The sequence below is a fragment of the Doryrhamphus excisus genome, linkage group LG11 (genome assembly GCF_037039965.1).
Source record: "Doryrhamphus excisus strain RoL-2023G ecotype Guam linkage group LG11, RoL_Dexc_Guam_v1.1, whole genome shotgun sequence".
In the NCBI taxonomy this organism is placed as follows: domain Eukaryota; kingdom Metazoa; phylum Chordata; class Actinopteri; order Syngnathiformes; family Syngnathidae; genus Doryrhamphus; species Doryrhamphus excisus.
The window spans coordinates 4,448,594-4,474,879 of NC_136367.1; the positions used below are offsets into that span (position 1 = coordinate 4,448,594).

The 26,286-nt window shown below is 42.0% G+C and overlaps 1 protein-coding gene across 1 annotated transcript in view; it reads left to right on the forward strand.

Annotated features, from left to right (window-relative positions):
- Positions 1 to 529: 529 nt before the first annotated feature.
- The window catches only part of fut8b (fucosyltransferase 8b (alpha (1,6) fucosyltransferase)), a 132,235-nt gene continuing 106,478 nt past the window's right edge, over positions 530 to 26,286 (forward strand). The window contains exon 1 of the mRNA XM_078794538.1: positions 530 to 697. The gene's annotated coding sequence lies outside the window, so the exon portion shown is untranslated. The remainder of the gene's footprint in view (positions 698 to 26,286) is intronic.

Sequence of the window (26,286 nt, forward strand, 5' to 3'; positions counted from 1 at the left end):
TCATAATTGTTAAGGTTATCATATACATGTGGCTTATTGTTGTAGAGTACACTCACTTTATGTAACTCATGTTGAGTGAAAATTAAGCCGAAAAATTAATAAATTTCATTATAAAATAACATTAAAATGTAGAAATGTCAATACTATTGACTATTGATAAAAAATAATCCACTGAATAGAATAAAATAGAACTTGACTCACAAAAGTGAGCATGTAAAACAGCAAAAATACATGTTAAAAAAAGCAAATAAGATAAATATGTCAATAAAAACACATTCAACACTTTCAAAAACCTATTGCAACATTGTTTTAATATAGTGGTCTAAATGAAATGATAATATGAAATGGGGTGGTGCAAATATACTGATCATACATAACCTGTAAACATGACACCAAACTGAATATTGTGCAAGAGTAATGTTATGAAAACGTTAGAGGCTATGCAAAACAAACAAAAAAAACAACCCAAAACGTATGTTATATTATTTTGAAAAGCACTCACAGGAAGTCAAGCTCCCCCTATCGTTCATGTACTTTGACACCGGCAGATATCCACACAGTGCAACCTCGCTGGTCGTATTCTTTCCCCCAGCTTCCTCCCTCCCTACTTCGGCTGCCTCTTTCCACTCATTTCTCGGAGCAACCCAGTTGAGACCCGATCGGATGCCCGTGGAAGCCCGTGTCCCAGCACGCCCAGGTAGGCGACATTTATCTCTCTTTGTGCAGCGGACATGTAGCAGCAGCTGCAGCCTGTCTGCGCTCGCTGCATCCCCGGCCTGTTGCCTGCGTTGCTGTCGTTGCTGTGTTCTTGGCCGAAGCAGGCTCCACTCTTGTCCCGTTATGCGATCGCCTCTACTCGGATACTTTCGTATTTGCAGTCCCGTCCTTACCCCTGGTACGCTACGTCTCAATTCACCGCCCCCCTTTTGTTGCTTATTCACGCCAGGAAGACGACAAGCAGCATGTAAACAATTACAGCGCGTCTGCTGAACTGTCATGGTTGTTAGCATGGAACCTGTAAACACGGACTTCTTACTGAATTGGTTGAACTATTCGCATTTTATTTAAATGCATGCTACAAGGCATGTAGCCTATAGGCTAACAAGTGTGGTTTACGCGTCTATAGAAAGTGACCTCCACGCACTGTAGTGCATTTTAGCCATTATACAGTTATCGTGCATACAGATGCTATGTTGTGTGTTTTGCCGGTATGGAGGTGTGGTTCTGGTCCCCTGTGTGTTGACATAAACATTGGGTTTCCCACCATCATCACCTCTGCCTGCAAGATGATGGTGGCTCTTCAGGTTGTGCATGATGGTGTGTGTTTGATGATCCATCCGTGTCCTTATTGTCAGCTGGAGCCTATCCCAGCTGACTTAAGTGAGAGGCGGGACAAACACAAATTATGTATCTCTTTGTATTCTTAATATTCCCCATTCATCCATACATCCATTTTGCAGACGGCTTGTTGTTATTAGGGTTGCAGCCATGCTGGAGCCTATCCCAGCTGACTTAAGTGAGAGGCGGGGAATGCACTGGGCTGCAATCGCAGGGAGACACAAATTATGTATCTCTTTGTATTCTCAATATGTCCCATTCATCCATACATTCATTTTGCGGACGGCTTGTTGTCATTAAGGGTTGCAGCTATGCTGGAGCCTATCCCAGCTGATTTAAGTCATACCTTGGACTGCAATCACAGGGACCATCATGACACTTTTGTTTCACTTTAATTCATATTTTTGAGTGTTTAAACTCAAATTAATGCCGGTTTTTGGGAAGCGTTAGGTTGGACCTTCATTCATTCATTCATTTTCTACCGCTTGTCACCAGCCAATCACAGGGCACATATAGACAAACAACCATTCACACTAACTCTAAATATGGCTTTTAACACTATTAGAGCCCTCTAGACATGAAATAACACCCCTATAGTCACCTTAATAGTCACCTAATATAGTAAACATTCATTCATTTTCTACAGCTTATCTTCACAAGGGTCGTGGGGGTTGCTGGAGCCTATCCCAGCTGTGTTCGGGCGAGAGCTGGGGTACACCCTGGACTGGTGGCCAGCCAATCACAGGGCACATATAGACAAACAACCATTCACACTCACATTCATACCTATGGACAATTTGGAGTCGCCAATTAACCTAGCATGTTTTTGGAATGTGGGAGGAAACCGGAGTACCCGGAGAAAACCCATGCAAACTCCACACAGTGATGGCCAAGGGTGGAATTGAACCTGGGTCTCCGAGTAGTGAGGTCTGCGCACTAACCACTCGTCCACAGTGCCGCCGAGGTTGGACCTATTATGCCAATTTTGTATTGAGTTGTGGACTCCTCTAGAGAAGCTACACACAATAACCCGCACAGAAAACTTTTTAGAGGTTCCAGAATCTGCACCTTTTCCATTTGTGCTTCCCGCCAAAACTGTGTTTTAATTTAATATATTCCACCCATTGCCCGCCTCCGGGCATGCCCGGTCCACTGTGATTGGTTACACGCTCAAAGTGCTTCATAACTGTCCCCCTGAGATTGTCTACGTATGAACTGAGAGTGGGAACGTAGCGCCGCTGGTGCAGTGGAGCTCAGGAGAAGCCAGGCGTGTGGCAAAACTCACCTGCCCGAGGAGGAGCACTCATTGTCGGATGCATTTTGTCCGAGGTGCCGTTGGTGTGGTGGAGCTTGGAAGCCTGATGTGATTGTGTCCGACATTAATGCACCTTTCCCGGCGAGAGCACGGTGTTTCTGGCTTCAGCAACAGTTTGGTGGATAGTTCAAGTTCATGTTCACAAAAACAGTCTAGTGTGAAATGGCGTTGACAGATGAAAATATTTTTTTACTTGCTGGGAATCACCAACTCTAATAACATCTGCCTGAGCTTGTTTCCTAAACAGAGAAGCAGGGCAGAGTGTATTGCGCCTACAGCCACGCCCATAAGGAAGCCCCCTCCTTATGACATTTTTTTTTGAAAAACAGAACCTTCCTGCTACCTTTTGTTATTCCCAGATGTGAATGAGGCGTGATGGAATGACAAGCTACAGTACATTCACAGACAGTCCTGTTATAATGTGTTTAAAAGGTAGCACCAAATGTATTTGTGGAATCCGCTTTTGTTGCTATGTTACCACTCTATGGTTATCATCACATTTTTCATTTTTTCCATCTGATTTGTGAATTGGAATTGGCAAAACACACCCAAACACACGTGATGCTTTATTTGTAGTCCGTCGACTGCAATGAATCACCTGTACTGTGCCGCCATGATCTATTTGCAGCCAATATCTATTGTGTTCTCAGTCTGAAATGTTGACGCCAATACGTTTGAAAGTCAACACCCTTGGCAACTAATGCATCATTGATGTTTTCTAATAAAGTCCACCCTGTAACGTGAAGCAGACTGATTGAGTTAGCGGCCTTAATCTATTCATGAATAAGTAAAGAGTCACATATATTGCCAGGATGTGACCAGACAGCTGAGTTTGTGTATTTCAAGTCTTACGTGTTATTTTAAGTAAATATTGTTAGCATCGCTTTCCTGCACTGTGGCGATGCTATAGTTTACAGTTAAAACGCGGGTGTGTGTTTTGTATCAGCCAGAATACGAATGACTTCAGAGCAGTTCATTCCAGGCCACGTAAACTTTGATGAAGCACTTAAATCAAAAGCGTTGATTGGATTTCTTGACGAGCAATCACAATTTACCATGCAACCATTCTCTTGTTTGTGCTTACGGGGTTTAAGTTGGCAGCTGTACCGCATTGGCGCTGCGTGTCGTGCACTTTCTACAAGGCGTCATCCCAGCCTCCAACCGTTGATGACTTATGCCAGTGTCTGTCTTCATTTTTGGACTAATGACTTCATTAAACGTATTAGTGCTACTTTGCCAGTTAGGTTAGATCCGGTGTGGTGAGCCAAAAAGGGCGGTGACTCATTTCATAGTTTGATCTGCTTTTAACAATATGCCTATTAGTGGCACGGCCAAAGCCAAATGCTGTGTTTTTAGTAAGTTTGTTGTGTGTTGCAATCCTGCACTGAATAGAGTTTTATTTAAAACAGCATTTGGATTTGTTTTTTTTTTTGTTTTTTTTCCATTTCATCCCGGTCTGCAGTACCAGCCTGTCACCTGCACAGCAGGCACCTCTGTTTGCATGAAAAGACATTCTAATTTCAAGCATCACAGTGTTTTGGCTCAGTGTACTGTGTGTGTATAATGCTTGATATTGGCTCCAGTGTGGCATGTATATATATATATATATATATATATTTTGTGTATTTATATATCTATATCCTCCTTTTACACCCGTGTTCCAGAACTATTCTTTCTCGGGAAAACGAGAGCGCTGAATGGAGGAAACAAACATTTTTTTTTTATATTTGGGTGGGGGGATAAAGGGAGCTTGTACAACAAACGTAAATAACTCAAATGTAGGAGCTATGCAAGGAGAATAGGAAGGCAGGAATTTAGTTGTATTGTTTAGTGGCTTTTATTTGTGCAGTGTTGCCACAGTGTTTTAATGGACTCTTCTTGCTTTGTGCAATGGAAAAACGGAATTCGGAGTCTGTGGCAGGGGTTTCCAAAATGCGGGGCCTGTGCCACATAAAAAAAAATAAAACACCGATGGGAGCAAGTCAGTATTTTGCAGGTCGAGCACAGAAAATATCAGGATTTGATGACAAAAATGAGCAAAATTGGCTATACCAGAAGATGGAAACCATCATTAGCAAGAAGAACAGGAAGGTCGGGCAAAAAGATGAGCCGAAAAAATTATGTATATTTTTGTATTATGTGATCCTCAGTGGGGAAAAAGTTTGGGCACATTTTAAGTTAATGATTAATATATTATTTTTTTCAGTTTCTCAATGAGGGGCTGCACGGTGAACAAGTGGTTAGCACACAGGCCTCGCAGCTAGGAGACCCGGGTTCAATTCCATTCCGGTTCTACTCCGGTTTCCTCCCACATTCCAAAAACATTCTAGGTTAATTGGCGACTCCAAATTGTCCATAGGTATGCATGTGAGTGTGAATGGTTGTTTGTCTATATGTGCCCTGTGATTGGCTGGCCACCAGTCCAGGGTGTACCCCGCCTCTCGTCTGATCACAGCTGGGATAGGCTCCAGCACCCCCGTGACCCTCGTGAGGACAAGCTGGAGAAAATGAATGAATTAATGAATTGTACTGGGGCTGCACAGTTGTCTAGTGGTTAGCACATGGGCCTCGCAGCTAGGAGACCCGAGTTCGATTCCACTCCGGTTTCCTCCCACATTCCAAAAACATGCTAGGTTAATTAGCGACTCCAAATTGTCCATAGGCATGAATGTGAGTGTGAGTGGTCGTTTGTCTATATGTGCCCTGTGATTGGCTGGCCACCAGTCCAGGGTGTACCCCACCTCTTGCCCGAACACAGCTGGGATAGGCTCCAGCAACCCCCACGACCCTTGTGAAGATAAGCTGTCGAAAATGAATGAATGAATGAATGTTTACTATATTAGGTGACTATTAATGTGACTATAGGGGTGTTATTTCATGTCTAGAGGGCTCTAATAGTGTTAAAAGCCATATTTAGAAGGTCGTAACCAGGTTTTCTATGCTCTCACCATGAAAATATACACATTTATGAACATTTATTGATCACGATAATGCTGCTGCTTAGACCGCAAACAATATGAGAGTGAATCTAAAGCACCTTACCAGTTTACTAGCGCACTCCATTTTGCCTCATTTGCGTGACACAATGAATAAACAATCAGTTCCACACAATTGACCATATTTTGATATTTGATATTTTGAATTGATCCAGCATATTTCGCCATGACATGCACACAGTCGTATTGTGGTCTTTCAAGAACATGAGTATGTCAAAAAACGTGGATGGATGTATATGAATGAGTTGCAGAAGATATGACTTATTAGAGATTCTTCAGGATACTTTGCCCATCTGCAGTAAATTACCCAAAGGACTCTTGTTTGTTTCATCCAAGGCAGCAGACTGCAGCATTTCAGACGGCAAAAATCGGTAGAAAAAGCATCTCTCTGCTATCACTCCTTTTTGCTCTCATCCTGCCAGTGACCCATTATTATCAGCATTGTAAGAGTGTGTGCAGTGATCGTAAGAGCCAATCACAGGCTGAGTGAGGGGCAGGTTTCCATGGAGAGAAGCCGGGGCCGAGTCTGAGAGGATAGTGGGTCTCAGCTTGAGACGGCTGGCCTGATCCAAGGTGATATGGTTTTTCTGGCAGTGGAGCAGGAAAAATACCCCAGTAGGTCTTCCTTTCCATCTGCCTGTCTAAAGCTGGGTATATACAGTGCAAATTGAGCCCCGTTCGGACGCCTCGGATTTGAATCAAGGCTGATTTTGATGACACTGGACACTCCAGCGTGTATGGCGGTAGATTTTGTAGAATCTAATTTCAGCGACATAGTTTTAGCTCCAAGTGGCAGGGTGTTTTGAATGTGTATTTGGTTGGAAAGATGGCTTCAAGTGGGCCCTGACCTCACATCTGTTGTGACCTGTCAAAGGTTCTGACTTGGATGGCTCCTCCAAAGCGCGTTGCCGCCCTGGTGCTGTTTGGCCCGGCAGGGAAGCTGCACTGCCCACGGTGTCTTTCCATCAGAGGATGTGTTTTTGTTCATGCATGTGCTGGCTTATTCGTGCTTACTTGTGTTTCCAGAGGAGTTATTGCTGCTGCAGCTGGCAAAGTGGGTCTTATGACATTATTTTTTTTTTTCTTCTCAGCCCGCTTGAGATGTCCAGAAATACTTCTAAGCATCTAAATGTAACTGTGTCTAAATCTAACTGTGTTTATTAGTATTTGCAGGCACTTATTGTGATTCTATATTGTGCTCAGGCATTAATTTTTGTATATTCAGCTCAAACTCTGCTTATTTTGTGTGTCAATGAGGATAAAAAAGACGATATTGTGATGTGGTGCAATTCAGTGAGAAATATTAGCTCCGCAGCATCCTGTCACAAGAATTTACTCGACTGATCGAAATATTACAGCAGTATAAGATGACGCCTGGTAAAAGTATGTTTTTAAGAAAGAAATTAGAAAAATACAGTTGTGCCTCTTAAAATTTCTGAGCATTTATTCCATGTATTACCGTATTTTCCGGACTATTAGTCACACTTTTTTTTCATCGGTTGGCCGGTCCTGCAACTTATACTCCAGAGCGACTTATAAATAAAAAAATGTATGTTCCATAAACACTGGACACCTTTTCTGTTCATGTTTATTTTTTGTGTAGCTGAATAACCATTGTGTTAGCATATCTTACACCTATTCAGCCTGTTCTCTATTCTTTTATTGGTAGAACTTGCCTTCCAAGAGGATGTAATGTCCGTTTTGGTCAAGTAGTTAAAATAAATTACCTGCAATAAATGCGAGTAAAACTCCACTGCGACTAATATATGTTATTTTCTACTTAATTATGCATTTTTGACCTTGTGAGACTTATACTCCGGAGTGAATTATAGTCCAGAAACACGGTAATATCCCACTTCACTGAAATTCACTTATCAAGTTTGGGTCTGGAACCAATTAACTGCAATAAACGAAGGACTCCTATTGTTTGCTAACTTGGCAAAACTATGACTCACATTTTTTTTGTCTGCATTTCTCCCTGTCACTGCTGTGTGTAAGTGACAGGAAGAAAAGCTCTGACTCTGGTTTAGTACCAGCTGTTGGTTTGCATGTATAAATGTCTAGGCACTGAATATTAAATGAAACAATGTTTTTGTCAGAAAACAAATTTTATATTTGAGTTGGTGGAAGGGTGGTTAGCATGTCGGCCACGCAGTCAAGGGATCGGGAAGACCTGTTTGATTCTCCGCTTGGCATGTTTGCATGTGTTTGTGGGTTTTTCTCCGGGTACTCCGGTTTCCTCCCACAGACAGAAATGCATTCATTTTCTACCGCTTATCCTCACGAGGGTCCACGGGGGTGCTAGAGCCTATCCCAGCTGTCTTCGGGTGAGAGGTGGGGTACACCCTGGACTGGTGGCCAGCCAATCACAGAGCACATATAGACAAACAACCATTCACACTCACATTCATACCTATGGACAATTTGGAGTCGCTAATTAACCTAGCATGTTTTTGGAATGTGGGAGGAAACCGGAGTACCCGGAGAAAACCCACGCATGCACTGGGAGAACATGCAAACTCCACACAGAGAGGGAATTGAACTCGGGTCTCCTAGCTGTGAGGCCTGTGTGCTAACCACTCGACCGCCGTGCCGCCTAGGTTGGAGCTATTATGCAAATTTTGTATTGAGTTGTGGACTCCTCTAGAGAAGCTACACACAATAACCAGCACAAAAAACTTTTTAGAGGTTCCAGAATCTGCACCTTTTCCATTTGTGCTTCCCGCCAAAACTGTGTTTTAATTTAATTTATACCACCCATGGCCCGCCTCCTGGCACGCCCATAAATGTAAATACATTTTTCCTGTGAATTACTTTTCTTCCAAAATTTCCTTTATACTCCCCTTACCTCCTTTCCCTACCTGTGTCTTACCAAATCCAGTAATGCCCAGTGCCCCTGGTCTGGAAAACAACCTTGTCAGCACCAAAGAGCCTACAGACTTGACCAGGACTGGCGATAATTCCGGATCCTTCCGCTTAAACTCAATTTAACTGACACAATACTGCAACGTCTACTTTGTATTCAACACACAACGGTGTGGAGCTTATGAAAACTGCTAGGGGACCCTGACCCTGCATCCCTCTTTGAAGAGCTCTTTATAGCATCAGACTGATGACCTGAGAGCACATACCCACTAGTGGCATCCACGGTTGGGTGGCGCATAGATGCGCAGGGCAAAAGAGGCAGATGGGGATGAAGGGGAAACGGGAGAGGTAATAATTGGGACAGCTGCACAGCTTGAGGCGCAAACAGTCCCATCAGCCAGTTTTTCTCTGAACCCCCTCCCTCCCTTCTCACTGTCGGACAAAACAAAACATAAACTGGGACCAGAGACTCAGACGGTGACCATTATGAACAGAGTGACGATCGGTAAATCGGTCTTCAGTAAGGACACAGAATGTCCAGTGACAGAACAACAAGACTATGAGCTCACATGACAGAATGGGTTCATTTTCCACACTTGGTTAGAAAGGGTGTGTGACAGGCCTGCTTCTATGGTGCAGCGGCTCTTGATGTTAGAAGAGTTTCAAAAGGGACGCCCAAATTATTTGCACCCTCTCCACCTCTTCCCACTCTCTCTTGGGAACGACTGTATTGGCTGACAATTATTTTTTGAGACGGAAATCTGAGCGCTATTGGGTGGTCTGCTGAAGTCCAGGAAGGGGTTGAACTCCATCTTCCACAAAGGTGGAACTTGGACGACGATGAAAGGCCTACGTTATCGGACTCGCAGGCTCTGTGGGCTTTTTGTGTTACTGCCCGGACGTTTTGTTTGCAGTGTTGGAAAAGAGGGCTTGTGGATTTTGGTGCCAACACTGTTGATCCCAAAGGGGAAAATTCATCTCATTGACCTCTATTGAGAGGTCAGAATTCCCGGTCAGTTCATATGCTAGCTGGAAGGGATCCAATGTTTCATTTCGCATGTGTGTGCCAGGCGTAAAGGGAGTGAGGTGTTTATTGGGCATCTCAGTACCTACATCAAAGTTCAATCTATTTTTATATCTCTATGTGGCATATGGAGGTGCTGCGTTCCAAGGGACACCACAAGGAGGGATCGTAAAGGATTGGCTTGATTGGATTTCTGTGGTTGGATCACCTGGCCCAGCATGGCGCCGTGGAGGATTGCGGGGGAAACAGTCAGACCGCAAGCACACTGAGAATGTAGGGCAGACTCATACCCACTCATACCCGGCAGTCACAAACGTTCACTCAACAGTGCAGAACTTCATGGATGTCATTTGACAGCTTTGTGGTTATGCAACAAACAAAAAAAAACCCCAAACAGAACATTTGTTAGGCTCAATACTGTGCAAAAACTAAGATTTAAAATTAGTAATTTAAGACGGGGGACTTTGGAAAATACTTCACAATACTACACAGTAATAATAATAACATAATACTAACACGGGTTTCTGTTAGAACCATAGAACCATAGCACACACACAAGCTAAAACTCAACTCTGAACCCCAGAGGTCACTTCCTGCCCACCATCGATTCTGCCCCCCTTACAAGGTAAACTATGTCATTTTGTCCGATTATATCTACTTTAAATGTGATAATATTAAAGTCAAGGTGGCATATAGGGGTGTTATTTCTGGGCTAGATGTCTTTAATGTTAAAAATACATACACTATTTAGGATATTGTAAACAGACTTTCATTCATTCATTCATTCATTTTTTACCGCTTATCCTCACGAGGGTCGCGGGGGATGCTGGAGCCTATCCCAGCTGTCTTCGGGCCAGAGGCGGGGTACACCCTGGACTGGTGGCCAGCCAATCATAGGGCACATATAGACAAACAACCATGCACACTCACATTCATACCTATGGACAATTTGGAGTCGCTAATTAACCTAGCATGTTTTTGGAATGTGGGAGGAAACCGGAGTACCCGGAGAAAACCCACGCATGCACGGGGAGAACATGCAAACTCCACACAGAGATGGCGGAGGGTGGAATTGAACCCTGGTCTCCTAGCCGTGAGGTCTGCGCGCTAACCACTAGACCGCCGTGCCGCCCGTAAACAGACTTTCTATGCCATAATTACAGAAATATTCCATTCCACTTCTTTGCCGAAATTTTGCTAATTGCAGTCGAGTGTGGAACCAACCACGATAAAGGAGGGATTACTGTATAAGAACAGTGATTCAATTGTTATGATTTAAGAATGCGAGAGCAGAATCAATACACAGGCTCCATTTATTGTAACACAAGCACTTACTTCCTCCTACCAGTAGCATTAAAATATCAAATCAAGTACACAATACTTTTTCCATCCAGCTATATTGTCTTTCATGTCATTGACGAATAACAAGATTGCTCCATTGAACAACCACTTGCGAGGCGAGTTTGTTGAAAGGCACTCTGGGAAATATTGGAAATCACTACAGAGAGTCTTTTAAGACAAGTCGCCCACAATGCAGCATCACGAAAAATGCATGTAATAGCGAAGAAAATCATTGCACAACACTTTGCAGCACAGATGCTAAGATATGTTGTTTAACTCAAGGAAATCTACGACGATTAACCCTTGATTTAGCATGCCAAGGCCATGTTGTTGCATCATTGCTAAGATTATTTCGCTGAGATTGGACTGATGAACCGCATTCAGGTTGCAATGACAACAAATATGTCCGGCATGGTTGCATTAGGAAACAAATCTGAACTGTGAACCTTTTATAATAGAAACCTAGGATTGGCAAGTTTGAATTGGGATTCGGTAAAAACGCAAGCTATGACGCTATTATGTGTTCCAGTCCATAGCAGCATTTGTTATTTTGAAGGCACGAGTTTTGTGTTTCTGGAAAAAAAAAAAAAATATGTGAACAATCTTTCTTCTCGATATATTCAAACGTCGATTAATTGGTGTCAGTAACACCGAATGTTGGGCATGAAAGTTTAGATTGGTCGCTTTCCAGTAACCCAAAGGCATACTTCTATTCAAAAATTTGGTTTAAGATACGTATGTCATCACAGTCTATAGCAGGGGTCAGCAACCTGCGGCTCCAGAGCTGCATGTAGCTCTTCGGCCTCTTTGTTGTGGCTCCCTTTGCAATGCTTGAATATTTTTTAATGCATGTCTTTGTAATGAGTTTAAAAAAAAATCCAACTTTGTGTGAGACCGTGAATGCATCCTGACTGAATTCTGACTGGTGATTGGATGAGCAGACAGGATGCTATTCAGTTCTCTCTCACATACGTAAACATGAAGGAAAATAAGTAATACTTTCCCAGAGCTATTTGACAATTCTAAAAAAATAAATTAAAGATAATTTTAAAAAGTGGCGGCACGGCGTTCGAGTGGTTAGCGCGCAGACCTCACAGCTAGGAGACCAGGGTTCAATTCCACCCCAATTCCAAATTGTCCATAGGTATGAATGTGAGTGTGAATGGTTGTTTGTCTATATGTGCCCTGTGATTGGCTGGCGACCAGTCCAGAGTGTACCCCGCCTCTCGCCCGAAGACAGCTGGGATAGGCTCCAGCATCCCCCGCGACCCTCGTGAGGAAAAGCGGCAGAAAATGAATGAATGAATGAATAATTTTAAAAACTGCTGCATGGGAACTTGTTTGCGTCAGAGTAAACAAATCAGATAAGTTTACAGTAGTTTACACATATATACTACTAGCAAGAGTACTCCAACTCGTTTTTTTTGTTATCTGAACTACTTTGATGCCCCCAAATTCCCTACAATGTTGTTTTAAACGTATGTTTTGCTGCTCCAGGCTATTTTTCTTTAGTGGGCAAGTAAAATGGCTCTTTTCATAGTAAAGGTTGCCGACCCCTGGTCATATAGCGGCAATTAGTTTTCCCTGTATGTGAAAAAAATATCACAACGCTTTAAGTGTAATCCGTGGTATTGTGACATAATTTGTCACCGCGAGGCACTTGATTCAATTCAAATGATATTAACTCGATGGATTTGACTTGTATCCCACTGGGCCCTACAATGTCGTCTCTTCTTTGTGATATTACTTCATCCTAGGTGTTCTGTTACCATGACAAGTATCTTTCCCCAATGTGTTTACTATTGATTGCGTCGAAAAATAAATATATCGTACTAATAGAGAAATCCCTGCTAAAAGATATTGCGTTTTATAATACAGAAATATGAATTCAAGTCGTGTGCCCTGTGTGGATTACAGATGCTTGTAGTTTGTGGGAGCGGTGTTATGATTTGTAATGTCTACATGCAAGTGTGAAATGTTACATGGGTTACTGACATGACAACTCACATCTCATTTGCTGCCTCATTGACCACCACTACAGTTTCCATAAAAAGGAAGAGATTGATTTTTACCCCCAGTTTCACATGACTTTGAAAATAAATCATTGCCGACTTGAAAAAAAATTTTGATTTATTTTCCGTTAGTAGTGACCGATGGTATAATACGGTGTCTGTGCCAGGTTTTGTTGATTTTTTTTTTTTTAAAGTTCAGTCGCTTGATGCTCTTTCATTAAGGTCTGACCATACGGTGTGAAGGTCCTCTTGAATTAGCAATTTTTTTTTAATGCTCCAGGCTTCATAATTCCCGGGTGGATAGAAAAACAAAGGGTTCCTCTTATTCCCAAGTGTTTCACTCACATCCAGTCATTTGTCGCTGTTTTCAGATTGCTGTCTTTCCCTTTTCTGCAGAGGTCATAAGCTACAAAAACTGTGTCTGCTACTATGGTAATATTATTAAAACCAAACGGCACTTGTTTGCAACCGACCCATTGTCGGTAAACGTTAGCAGCGTGTTTCCACTGCACATGTAACTAGATGACCTTTACTCCTGATTTGGTAGCGGGTATGAGTGGCAGTGATGGCATTTACCTATGGCAAAGTCCTTCACAAACCAGCAGGGGACCATTTGCGTTGGAGATCGCTGTCATGTAGCCTCACGGGTGTCTCATCATAGGCTGTCACCTCCACTCAAGCTCTCATTTTTTTTTTCATGTTGCTGTCTTTATTATGCAAGACTCCTCTTGGGGGTGAGGTGCGATACAGTTGATTTAATTTTCAAGTTGATACTGGTGACAAGTTGGGCTGGTATCGGCAATACTGATGTGATTCTATGTGTAAATTCAATGTGTTTGGATTTCAAATCGTAGCATAAAGAATACATATCATAGACATTTATTAATGCCGTTTAAACACTTGAATATATAGAGGTAGTGCGGTGATTAATATAGTCAAGCTATGGTTGACATATCAAAATTACCACTATTTTGATTGCAGGCGTGACTTACACTACCGCTCAAAAGTTTGGGAACACTTGCAAATTTATTTGTTTTCCAAAGAAAAACAAATTTTCATGCATTTCACAAACATATTTATCCATTTCACAAACAATTAAAATGAATCAGATGATTTTCAAAGAACAATCTACATTTTTGCATAGAGGCCTCCTAATTGTCAGTCCTCTGCATCAATCTCCTGCTATGGCTGCTAATCTAAGTTAATCATTCTATAAGGCTAATACATTATTAGACAACCCATCTAAAAATCTAAACTAAAAACTAAAATCTCTTACCATGCTGTTAACTACTCCCTTCAGAAAGCAGCACAAACTGGGTCTAACAAGGACAGAAAAACGCTTGAAGACAAATATCTGAGAGTGTATAGTTTAAGCGGTGACTTCATGGCAGGACTGCCAAGAAAAAAGCCATATCTCTGATTGGCCAAAAACATTTCCAAGTGATCCCAAACTTTGGAGCGGTAGTGTAATAGTATGGAGGACCTGGTATGTTCTTCAGTATTTATTTATGTATTCATTAAATTTGCGAGCTGTCTTGTGGTTTGTTGTGATGCAGTTTGGTTCACTTGCATTTCTTACAGCGAGAAAATAAACTAAACCAAGAAAAAAAAAAAAAAACAGACCAATTTTAAAAACTTATTAGTGGCAGAGAAAGCGAACTCAGTTTTAGTTACTTTTTGCTGTGCTTCCAGAGACCAACAGTATATCATCCTGACAGCCAGATATAAGAGCCCCTAATAGATGACACGGCAGTGCAAGGTCTATTATCTTATGAGGGATGTGGGAGAGATCAATGGAGAAATGGAGGAAGAGAGCTCAAACCAAAAAAAAAAAAAAAAAGAAAATAATGACAGACCAGACTAGTAGTCTGAACCAATGGGATGTACTTTGTTCATGATGTCTAGAGAAGCCTTTACCAGACTCCCAAATATCTATCTGTGTGACAAGCAGTTCTAGAACCTGAAAACACTTTTGAGTTTTAACTCGAGACAACAGTAAAGAGTCGACATTTGGCACATGAACTGGATTAGATTAGCTCCTGAACGTTATGGGTTGTTGTCCAACGCTTCATGTTTAAATTAAGGATCAACCGATACATCGGCCGGCCGATATTTGCGTTCTTGACTTGAGATCGGTATCGGCTGATATGTGCGTGGGTTCGCCGATTTATTTTTCCGCCGCATGATTTACAGACAGGCATCCGTCGGGCAGCTTTGTGTTGCCGGAGGACTCTGCAACACACGCAGTTGCTGTGCTCACAACAAGGGTACGTTTTCAACTTTTAATTAGCCTCTAACAGTTAATTGTCGTTTTTTCATGTAAATTGAGGCAGCAAAAGCAGTATCCGCCACAAATATCGGCCCAAGCAAAATCGGCCATCGGCTAAGGGTGATGGAAAAAAAATTGGTATCGGCCGGAAAAAATCCATATCGGTCAATCCCTAGTGTTTACATTTCAATAAATATTTGTTTAACCTTGAGACCTGGAATATTTGTTATCATCGTCATTTTTCATGTAAATTGAGGCAGCAAAAGCAGTATCGGCCACAAATATCGGCTACGGGTGATGGAAAAAAATCGACATCGGCCGGAAAAAATCCATATCGGTCAATCCCTAGTGTTTACATTTCAATAAATATTTGTTTAACCTTGAGACCTGGAATATTTGTTATCATCATAATTTTTTCATGTAAATTGAGGCAGCAAAAGCAGTATCGGCCACAAATATCTACCCAAGCAAAATCGGCCATCGGCTAAGGGTGATGGAAAAAAATCGGTATCGGCATCGGCCGGAAAAAATCCACATCGTTCGATCCCTAGTGTTTACATTTCAATAAATATTTGTTTAACCTTGAGACCTGGAATATTTGTTATCATCGTCATTTTTTTATGTAAATTGAGTCAGCAAAAGCAGTATCGGCCACAAATATCTGCTAAGGGTGATGGAAAAAAATCGGTATCGGCATCGGCTGGAAAAAATCCATATCGGTCAATCCCTAGTGTTTACATTTCAATAAATATTTGTTTAACCTTGAGACCTGGAATATTTGTTATCATCATAATTTTTTCATGTAAATTGAGGCAGCAAAAGCAGTATCGGCCACAAATATCTACCCAAGCAAAATCGGCCATCGGCTAAGGGTGATGGAAAAAAATCGGTATTGGCATCGGCCGGAAAAAATCCACATCGTTCGATCCCTAGTGTTTACATTTCAATAAATATTTGTTTAACCTTGAGACCTGGAATATTTGTTATCATCGTCATTTTTTCATGTAAATTGAGGCAGCAAAAGCAGTATCGGCCACAAATATCTGCTGAGGGTGATGGAAAAAAATCGGTATCGGCATCGGCTGGAAAAAATCCATATCGGTCAATCCCTAGTGTTTACATTTCAATAAATATTTGTTTAACCTTGAGACCTGGAATATTTGTTATCATCATAATTTTTTCATGTAAATTGAGGCAGCAAAAGCAGTATCGGCCACAAATATCTACCCAAGCAAAATCGGCCATCGGCTAAGGGTGATGGAAAAAAATCGGTATCGGCATCGGCCGGAAAAAATCCACATCGTTCGATCCCTAGTGTTTACATTTCAATAAATATTTGTTTAACCTTGAGACCTGGAATATTTGTTATCATCGTCATTTTTTCATGTAAATTGAGGCAGCAAAAGCAGTATCGGCCACAAATATCTGCTGAGGGTGATGGAAAAAAATCGGTATCGGCATCGGCTGGAAAAAATCCATATCGGTCAATCCCTAGTGTTTACATTTCAATAAATATTTGTTTAACCTTGAGACCTGGAATATTTGTTATCATCATAATTTTTTCATGTAAATTGAGGCAGCAAAAGCAGTATCGGCCACAAATATCGGCCCAAGCAAAATGGGCCATCGGCTAAGGGTGATGGAAAAAAATCATTATCGGCATCGGCCGGAAAAAATCCATATCGGTCAATCCCTAGTGTTTACATTTCAATAAATATTTGTTTAACCTTGAGACCTGGAATATTTGTTATCATCGTCAATTTTTTATGTAAATTGAGGCAGCAAAAGCAGTATCGGCCACAAATATCGGCCATTGGCTAAGGGTGATGGAAAAAAAATCGGTATCGGCATCGGCCGGAAAAAATCCATATCGGTCGATCCCAAGTGTTTACATTTCAATAAATATTTGTTTAACCTTGAGACCTGGAATATTTGTTATCATCGTCATTTTTCATGTAAATTGAGGCAGCAAAAGCAGTATCGGCCACAAATATCGGCCATTGGCTAAGGGTGATGGAAAAAAAATCGGTATCGGCATCGGCCGGAAAAAATCCATATCGGTCGATCCCAAGTGTTTACATTTCAATAAATATTTGTTTAACCTTGAGACCTGGAATATTTGTTATCATCGTCATTTTTCATGTAAATTGAGGCAGCAAAAGCAGTATCGGCCACAAATATCGGGCATCGTCTAAGGGTGATGGAAAAAAAATCGGTATCGGCATCGGCCGGAAAAAATCCATATCGGTTGATCCCAAGTGTTTACATTTCAATAAATATTTGTTTAACCTTGAGACATGGAATATTTGTTATCATCGTCATTTTTTCATGTAAATTGAGGCAGCAAAAGCAGTATCGGCCACAAATATCGGCCCAAGCAAAATCGGCATCGGCCCGAAAAAAAACCCATATCGGTCGATCCCTAGTTTAAATACATACAACTTGAGCTCCTTTCCTTGGACGGTTTTGTCGATCAACCGTTGACCGGGATACGATTTGCTAATGGCAGTCGTGTTTCGATTGTTAAAAATGGAACGTTAATCTGTTATGCTGACAGACGGTGTCAATGACGCAGTGCGATACCCTCAGCGACATACCTTCTTATCAAGCAACCAAGTGCACAGCACAGTCGAGTGCTATTAACCGCCATAATTGTCCCTTGTCATTAATGAAAAGTCTTAATTTGAGAGCTCATTATGTGCACAATCTCAGTATTTGTCCCCTTGAGGAGAAAAGTTGTTATAGCAAGGTCATAGTTCAGGCCGACTCCATTGGAATAGAAGCCCATTCACAACATGCTTCAAATATCCAAACTTCCACGCTGGCTCCTTTTTCTGTCATTTAATATTTAATGCCAACGCCTTTCTCCAATCCCCTTTGACAATGTGTGACCTAATTGAGGCGTTCTTTAGCCATGTTTATCACGGAGGAAACGTTGCATTTGCAGATAATCATTGTCTTGTGGCTTAGCATAACAGAGGATAGGCTTTGCTTTAATTCCACTAACTCTTGACCAAGCCTCTTTTTGTTAGCTCGTCTGCTGGTCATGTCTCAACTGGGATTAGAAGCTCGCGCTAGCCACACGCTCCCCACCATGGATAGTCCTTCCGACTCGAGTGAACCCAGTAAAAACCCAGGAATTATAACTTTTTGATTCCTGGGTTCTGAAGGTAAACTGTTGATTTCTGTGTCTGTGTTACTCTTCTAGAACCAGAACATATTTCGAAAAACATGCCCAGGGTGTACACCGCCTCTCGCCCAAAGTCGGCTGGGATAGGCTCCAGCATACCCCTATGACCTTAGTTAAGATAAGTATCCAGTGGTTCTGGACCGTATTCACCTTTGAGCAAACCCTATGAGCAGAGCAAATATGGTCTCTAGTCAGTCTTGACGGGTGTGAACACCCAATAATTGAACTCAGTTACGGACCAAACCAACTGTAGAATTCCAAGTGTGCGGTTAAGTTGTCGCGAGAATGCGATTCAACGTCAAGCATCGATCCATTTTCGACAATGAACGATGGCAACAAGTAGTTCAGACCGATGATACTGCTGACTGTTGCGTCACAGTTCATGGTACCTTGTTGTCATCGTGCTTGGAGATGTCTGTCTATGTCTATTTCGGTTGATACTGGTTTTGAGTGCTGGTCCGATTCCATAAGCACGGGCAAATATATAGAGGATAAAGCCGAGGATTTGAGCGGCGATCACAGGAATAGAGGGAGTGGTAGCAGCCGTTGACCTTGTAAATTCTTCAGATTAAGAGCAGTAATAAAAAAGGGGTCTTGGCAGTGCTTCGCTAATATGCGTGGTAATTTAAAGACTCCGCGAAAAGAAATGCCAGTGATATGTGGGCAGGCACATTAAATTATTGTGTGTGTGTGTGTGACGGGAAAAAAAAAGCACCCATCAACAATCTCCACGGATGAATCCTGTGGTAAAGCATCCTGGGCTTTCCAAGCAAACAAGTGGTGAGGCGTGCAAAAGGAATTTTAGGCCCTCTGAGAACGACAACCACGGCTTCCTTTCAAAGAGTCAAAAATCTCCTGCCACACACACACACACACACACACACTTGTCTGTTTCATAGCTGATTTGTTCTGTGGTCATGCATGGTGGTTTCTTAATTTAGCTCGCGGCTGATATTAACTAAGTGTGTTTTTTTCTACGCCAGCCTTCTTCCTGGTTCTTTTGCTTTGTCTAAGGTTAGCAGCAACAGCCAGCAGCATTTAAGTCATTTAAACTTACATTGTCGGAACTTGGCAAGACTCTGGCAACCGAGCATAGCCAGAAGCTCCAGGTCACATTTTATTTCGAGACAGGGTTTGTTTGTAATAATTGTGCGACCCATACTTTAATCCTATTATCAGACAAAACCACATAACAACTAACAACACGCTTGTTTTCTTCGGTGCTGTGGGGCATGTGGGCGAGTGGTGGTGGTGGTGGTGGTGGTGGTGGGGGCGGTGCGGGCGGTGAGTTGTGCGAGGCAAGCTGCTGGAGCAGGTGACATCTGTGACCCAACACAACAGTGGACACATGCTTCTTCCTCAAAGGCAACTGGCACCCTGTCTGCCTCAATGGGCGCCAGCCAACAAACAACATTCACCTGAACTACATTACATTCATTTCAGCAGAAGTAGTACAGGATGGATGTTTCAGTGCCAGTCGTCGTGGATGTAGACCATCTTTTCTTCAGTTCATGTTAGACAGCAAACTAGTGGAGACTGAAGCAACAGCACCTCTGCTGGTTGCAGTCAAATAACAGGGCACATATAGACAAACAACCATTCACACTCACATTCATACCTACGAACAATTTGGAGTCGCTAATTAACCTAGCATGTTTTTGGAATGTGGGAGGAAACCGGAGTACCCGGAGAAAACCCACGCATGCACGAGGAGAACATGCAAACTCCACACAGACATGGCCGAGGGTGGAATTGAACTCGGGTCTCCTAGCTGTGAGGCCTGCGTGCTAATCACTCGCAGATATGATAGTATTATTCATTCATTTTCTCCCGCTTATCCTCACAAGGTTCACAGGGGTGCTGGAGCCTATCCCAGCTGTCTTCAGGCAAGAGGTGGGGTACACCCTGGACTGGTGGCCAGCCAATCACAGGGTACATATAGACAAACAACCATTCACACTCACATTCATACCTATGGACAATTTGGAGTCGCTAATTAACCTAGCATGTTTTTGGAATGTGGGAGGAAACCGGAGTACCCGGAGAAAACCCTGGAAAAAACAGGGAGAACATGCAACTCCACACAGAGATGGCCGAGGGTGGAATTGAACACGGGTCTCCAAGCTGTGAGGTCTGCATGCTAACCACTCGACCGACGTGCAGCCCCTCCTTTTATCAGATGAATTTTCAAACCATTTGTGGTGTGAATGGTTGTCTATATGTGGCCTGTGATTGGCTGGTGACCAGTCCCCAAAAACAGCTGGGATAGGCTCCAGCATATATATTCTTATATATAATATTTTAATAGGCTGCACATTGGACGAGTACTTAGAATGTGCAGGCCTCACAGCTAAGAGACCTGAGTTCAATTCCACCCTCGGCCATCTCTGTGTGGAGTTTGCATGTTCTCCAGGTTTTCTCCGGGTATTCCGGTTTCGTCCCACATTCTAAAAACATGCTAGGTTAATTGGCGACTCCAAATTCGACTCCATAGGTATGAATGTGAGTGTGAATGGTTGTTTGTCTATATGTGCCCTGTGATTGGCTGGCCACCAGTCCAGGGTGTACCCTGCCTCTCGTCCAAAGACAGCTGGGATAGGCTCCAGCACCCCTGCGACCCTTGTGAGGATAAGCGGTAGAAAATGATTGAATAATATTTTAATGATTTGTAACCATGCTGTGGAAAACTCATACCAGGAAGTGCAACTTCTCCTTATACAGAATTAGCCCAAACACACACACACACACACACACACATGCTGATTACATACTAGCTGGGCATGCATGTTCCATATTAAATTGAAACAATGTGCGGTTCCACTCAATCAGATGATTGATCTTTCTGAGCCATTATATAGTACACCAAGTTATTAGTTGCCCCCAAAATTAACTCTTAATTAAAACAAAGATTCAGCTTTCTTCTAATTGAGTTCTGAACACTATTGACTGGGCTGAATGTGACAGTATAAAGCGCAGAATAATTATAATAATAATAACATACACAATTTATATTCCCGAGGACTGGCCGTTGTATTATATTAACCCATTAACTTGTAACTGTCTTAGCTGATGCCCAATGGATAGTGTCAGTGTTGTGTCCAGTACATCAGAATTGTCAGAATAACTTAATAAAACTCTAACCTGCCTCCCGACCTTCTGTTGTTTATCAAATATGATCACATTCCGTTGCTGTGTAGCCTCCCATTTGGTGCGAGGCACCGTTGTGTAGCGCCATATCTCCGGCAATGCAGTGCTTACTTACTTACTTACTGTGGCTGACAGAGTGTGTGTCCAGAGTTGGCTACGCCTGGCTGCATCAGCGTAATGCTGCTGGCCAGCAGTGAAAGCACATATATGGAAGGCTGGGAGAGTTCTCGTATAGCCAAGGGTTTTTTTTTTTTTTTTTTTTAGTTGTTTTTTCACATGAATGTGTTTGTTTGTGCATTGACCTTACAGTGCTGACCAAACTGCGAGAGGCAGCAGACCCAGACTGTCTCTGCAACCGGTTTGAAAACAAGCGGTGCCAAAAAAAAGGAGAATATTTCTCCTATAAGAGACCTTATATAGAGTTACGATATATGAGTGATATTTGGATACTACGACTACTAGTACGACTACTAATAATGATACAAACGGTAGTCTTTTGCCAGCATGACACACTGAAAAATATCCCAATTAATAAATGGTAATGGTTTTATTTCAGTTGAACATGCATCAGATTACAATTGAATGCATCCCATAATCAGTTCACAGTTCCACATGTCCAAAAGGAGTAGGAAGAAGCAAAGCTTATTAAATCCTTCCCCTCCATCTGGTACTTTTACAATAAGTAACTGTTACATTTGTTCACTTCCTGCTTTCATAATATAGTTTAAGTTTTTATTTTTCAATTTAATGCATCCCATAATCAGTTCACAGTTCCACATGTATAATTATATATAAATAAATACATAAATATGTATTCCTTACATAAATCATGCTGTAGTTGAATACGGCCAATTATTGTTCTAAAATATGCATAATGAAGCAAATTTTAAGCATCTAGCGCTAAATGAAGTATAAAATACAAAACATTCATAAGATTGCCTCACGCTGTGAAAGGTACGCAGTATTCCACACTGGTTACTACGTGTTGATTGCCAGAAAAACAGGCTTTTATTGCAGGTCGAGTGGTTAGCGCACAGACCTCACAGCTAGGATACCCGAGTTCAATCCCACCCTCGGCCATCTCTGTGTGGAGTTTGCATGTTCTCCCCGTGCATGCGTGGGTTTTCTCCGGGTACTCCGGTTTCCTCCCACATTCCAAAAACATGCTAGGTTAATTGGCGACTTTTAATGTGAGTGTGAATGGTTGTTTGTCTATATGTGCCCTGTGATTGGCTGGCCACCAGTCCAGGGTGTACCCCGCTTCTCGCCTAAAGACAGCTGGGATAGGCTCCAGCACCTCCCTTGTGAGGAAAAGCGGTAGAAAATGAATGAATGAAAAATGAATGAATAATCCTTCATAAAAATCCCTAATAAAAACAACTCTTAACCTGTGACATCACTTCCTGTCAATCTATAGCAATTTATAGCAACACACACACAAACTCTAGTCTTGTTTATTTCTTACATTGCCTTTTTTTCCTTGTATTATGTTTATTATACATGAGTGTTAGCTCACATTTAGAGGGCTCTCATGTTCATAACGTATTTAGAAGGTTGAAGCGCCAAAGAACTGCCTCTTTCTCCTGTGAATTTAATTTTAGGAGCGGCGCCATGACACGTCTAAAAGCAAAACAAAAGCTGACTGTGATGATAGCTTGATCATAAATATCGGTAAATGCAACACAGTCCGGTGTACTGATGCTACTTGTACTACAAAGCGACTCATAGTCCAGAAAATACGGTGTATATATATTTATATATATCCATATTTTATTTGCAGTGCCTGCAATGAGTTAGATGAGTTACAAAATGAAAATGGATAAAACAAAGAAAACACTAACAGGACAAGTGAAAGATGGAGTACACTTTGTTTTAATGGTATTTTATTTCATGCCTCCAAGTCTCGTAATTTATTTTTAATGTTTTTTACCAACACATCGATAGCACGCCCTCCTAAAAACAGTTTTACACGAATAAGCTTTTATGATGAATTATGCATTCCCTAGGTTTTAATTATGATAATTGTATTGGATTACAACAGTACAGGTCACGCTTTTATTTGAGACGTTCATATTTTCTTTGCAGCAGGAGTTGAACTTTGCATCTTTTTTTTCATTTAGAAAGCAGTTTAATTTCAGCCATAGATAGAGCTGTTATGTGTACCTGTAGGCGGAGTCACAATGTCACACCAGTCTTGTCAGGAATTATCGCTCTGAATCATATCCGGGCAAACTGAAGCGGACCGCATGATGGATAATTTCTTTGACTGATCCATTTATCTTTACAGAGGCACATGCACGCATGTACACCCACATGCATAATCAGAATGGCCTCAACACTGGTCTCCATGGAGTGGCCGTCTGTTCCCACTGTTAGGTTCTTCTCTCCCACTGGCAGTCCAGATGGACCTGATCTGAGCATTACACCTTTTGTCAGAGCAACACCGTACTTTCCCTTCTGTCATTTTGGATATGGAGGTCTTGGTGCGTTCCAAAATACATGACTTGTTTTGCACCCGGCAGAGATCTCTATGATCTAACAAGGAACTTGTCAGTGAATACCTCCTGCAAATGAGTAACTAGACATGGTTAAAATATGTTATATTAACTTTTTGGATGAGTACATGAAAACATATTATTGGCATCAGTAATGCTTGTTGATGTATTATTTGGTATTTGTTTGACAGCAAGGAGGAACTAGACAATCTAACAGTAGTGTGAGCCAATGCTATAAATAATACATGCACCAAAAAAAAAGTGAACTAACTGGCTTAAAGATTTCAAGAGTCATCTATCATGAATCTGTTTCAGTTCACTTCTGCTTTTTGTGTGTTCATGACATAAAAATGCCTTGTCTGTTTTTAGTTTCATTTCAGCTGTATTTGACAGTAACATGCACGAAGGGGCATTGCTTGGGGCAAGCTTATAAAAACATTGCAATGCACGGTGCACGGTAGTGGTCTACATTTATGAATACAGTGCAGTGTTTCGCCACAGGACTGCCATCTATTTGTGGCGGTGGTTTAAAGTGAGGTTGTGACATCAATTTATAATTTGCATAATCAGCTATGACGTGTGAGCAAAACATGAATTTTCATATTTTCTGGACTTTTTTCATAGTTTTGCTAATCCTGTGAGTTATACTCGGATGTGATATGCTGTATGTATGAAAATATATACATCATTTCAGTCGCAAGAGGGCACTCTAGTCTTGTAACGATGCTGTTCCTTTCAGTGGTGTGGGATAAGATCGAGAGCTCGGTGAACTTGCTTACCTGTAGCTTGATTGCTTTTTATGTCAGCCTGCCTGGTATGTTGGTATGTTTTTTATTGATACTCGTAAAATATTCATTCATTTTCTATCGCTTTTCCTCACGAGGGTTGCAGGGGGTGCTGGAGTCTATCACAGCTGTCTTTGGGCGAGAGGCGGGGTACACCCTAGACTGGTTACGACCTTCAAAATATGGCTTTTAACACTATTAGAGCCCTCTCGATATGAAATAACACCCCTATAGTCACCTTAAAAGTCACCTAATATAGTAAACATACATTAATTCATTCATTTTCTGTCGCTTTTCCTCAGGAGAGTCGCAAGGGGTGCTGGAGCATATCCCAGCTGTCTTTGGGCGAGAGGCGGGGTACACCCTAGACTGGTTACGACCTTCAAAATATGGCTTTTAACACTATTAGAGCCCTCTAGATATGAAATAACACCCCTATAGTCACCTTAAAAGTCACCTAATATAGTAAACATTCATTCATTTTCTGTCGCTTATTTTCACGAGGGTCGCGTGGGGTGCTGGAGTCTATCCCAGCTGTCTTTGGGCGAGAGGCGGGGTACACCCTAGACTGGTTACGACCTTCAAAATATGTTTTTTAACACTATTAGAGCCCTCTAGATATGAAATAACACCCCTATAGTCACCTTAAAAGTCACCTAATATAGTAAACATACATTCATTCATTCATTTTCTACCGCTTATTTTCACGAGGGTCGCGGGGGTGCTGGAGTCTATCCCAGCTGTCTTTGGGCGAGAGGCGGGGTACACCCTAGACTGGTTACGACCTTCAAAATATGGCTTTTAACACTATTAGAGCCCTCTAGATATGAAATAACACCCCTATAGTCACCTTAAAAGTCACCTAATATAGTAAACATTCATTCAGTCATTCATTTTCTGTCGCTTATTTTCACGAGGGTCGCGTGGGGTGCTGGAGTCTATCCCAGCTGTCTTTGGGCGAGAGGCGGGGTACACCCTAGACTGGTTACGACCTTCAAAATATGGCTTTTAACACTATTAGAGCCCTCTAGATATGAAATAACACCCCTATAGTCACCTTAAAAGTCACCTAATATAGTAAACATTCATTCAGTCATTCATTTTCTGTCGCTTATTTTCACGAGGGTCGCGTGGGGTGCTGGAGTCTATCCCAGCTGTCTTTGGGCGAGAGGCGGGGTACACCCTAGACTGGTCGCCAGCCAATCACAGGGCACATATAGACAAACAACCATTCACACTCACATTCATACCTATGGAGTCGAATTTGGAGTCGCCAATTAACCTAGCATGTTTTTGGAATGTGGGAGGAAACCGGAGTACTCGGAGAAAACCCACGCATGCATGGGGAGAACATGCAAACTCCACACAGAGATGGCCGAGGGTGGGATTGAACTCGGGTATCCTTGCTGTGAGGTCTGCACGCTAACCACTTGGCCGCTGTGCAGCCCTATTTAATTTGCCATATGGAAAATATGGCAAATTAAATATATATTAGCACCAAAATATATT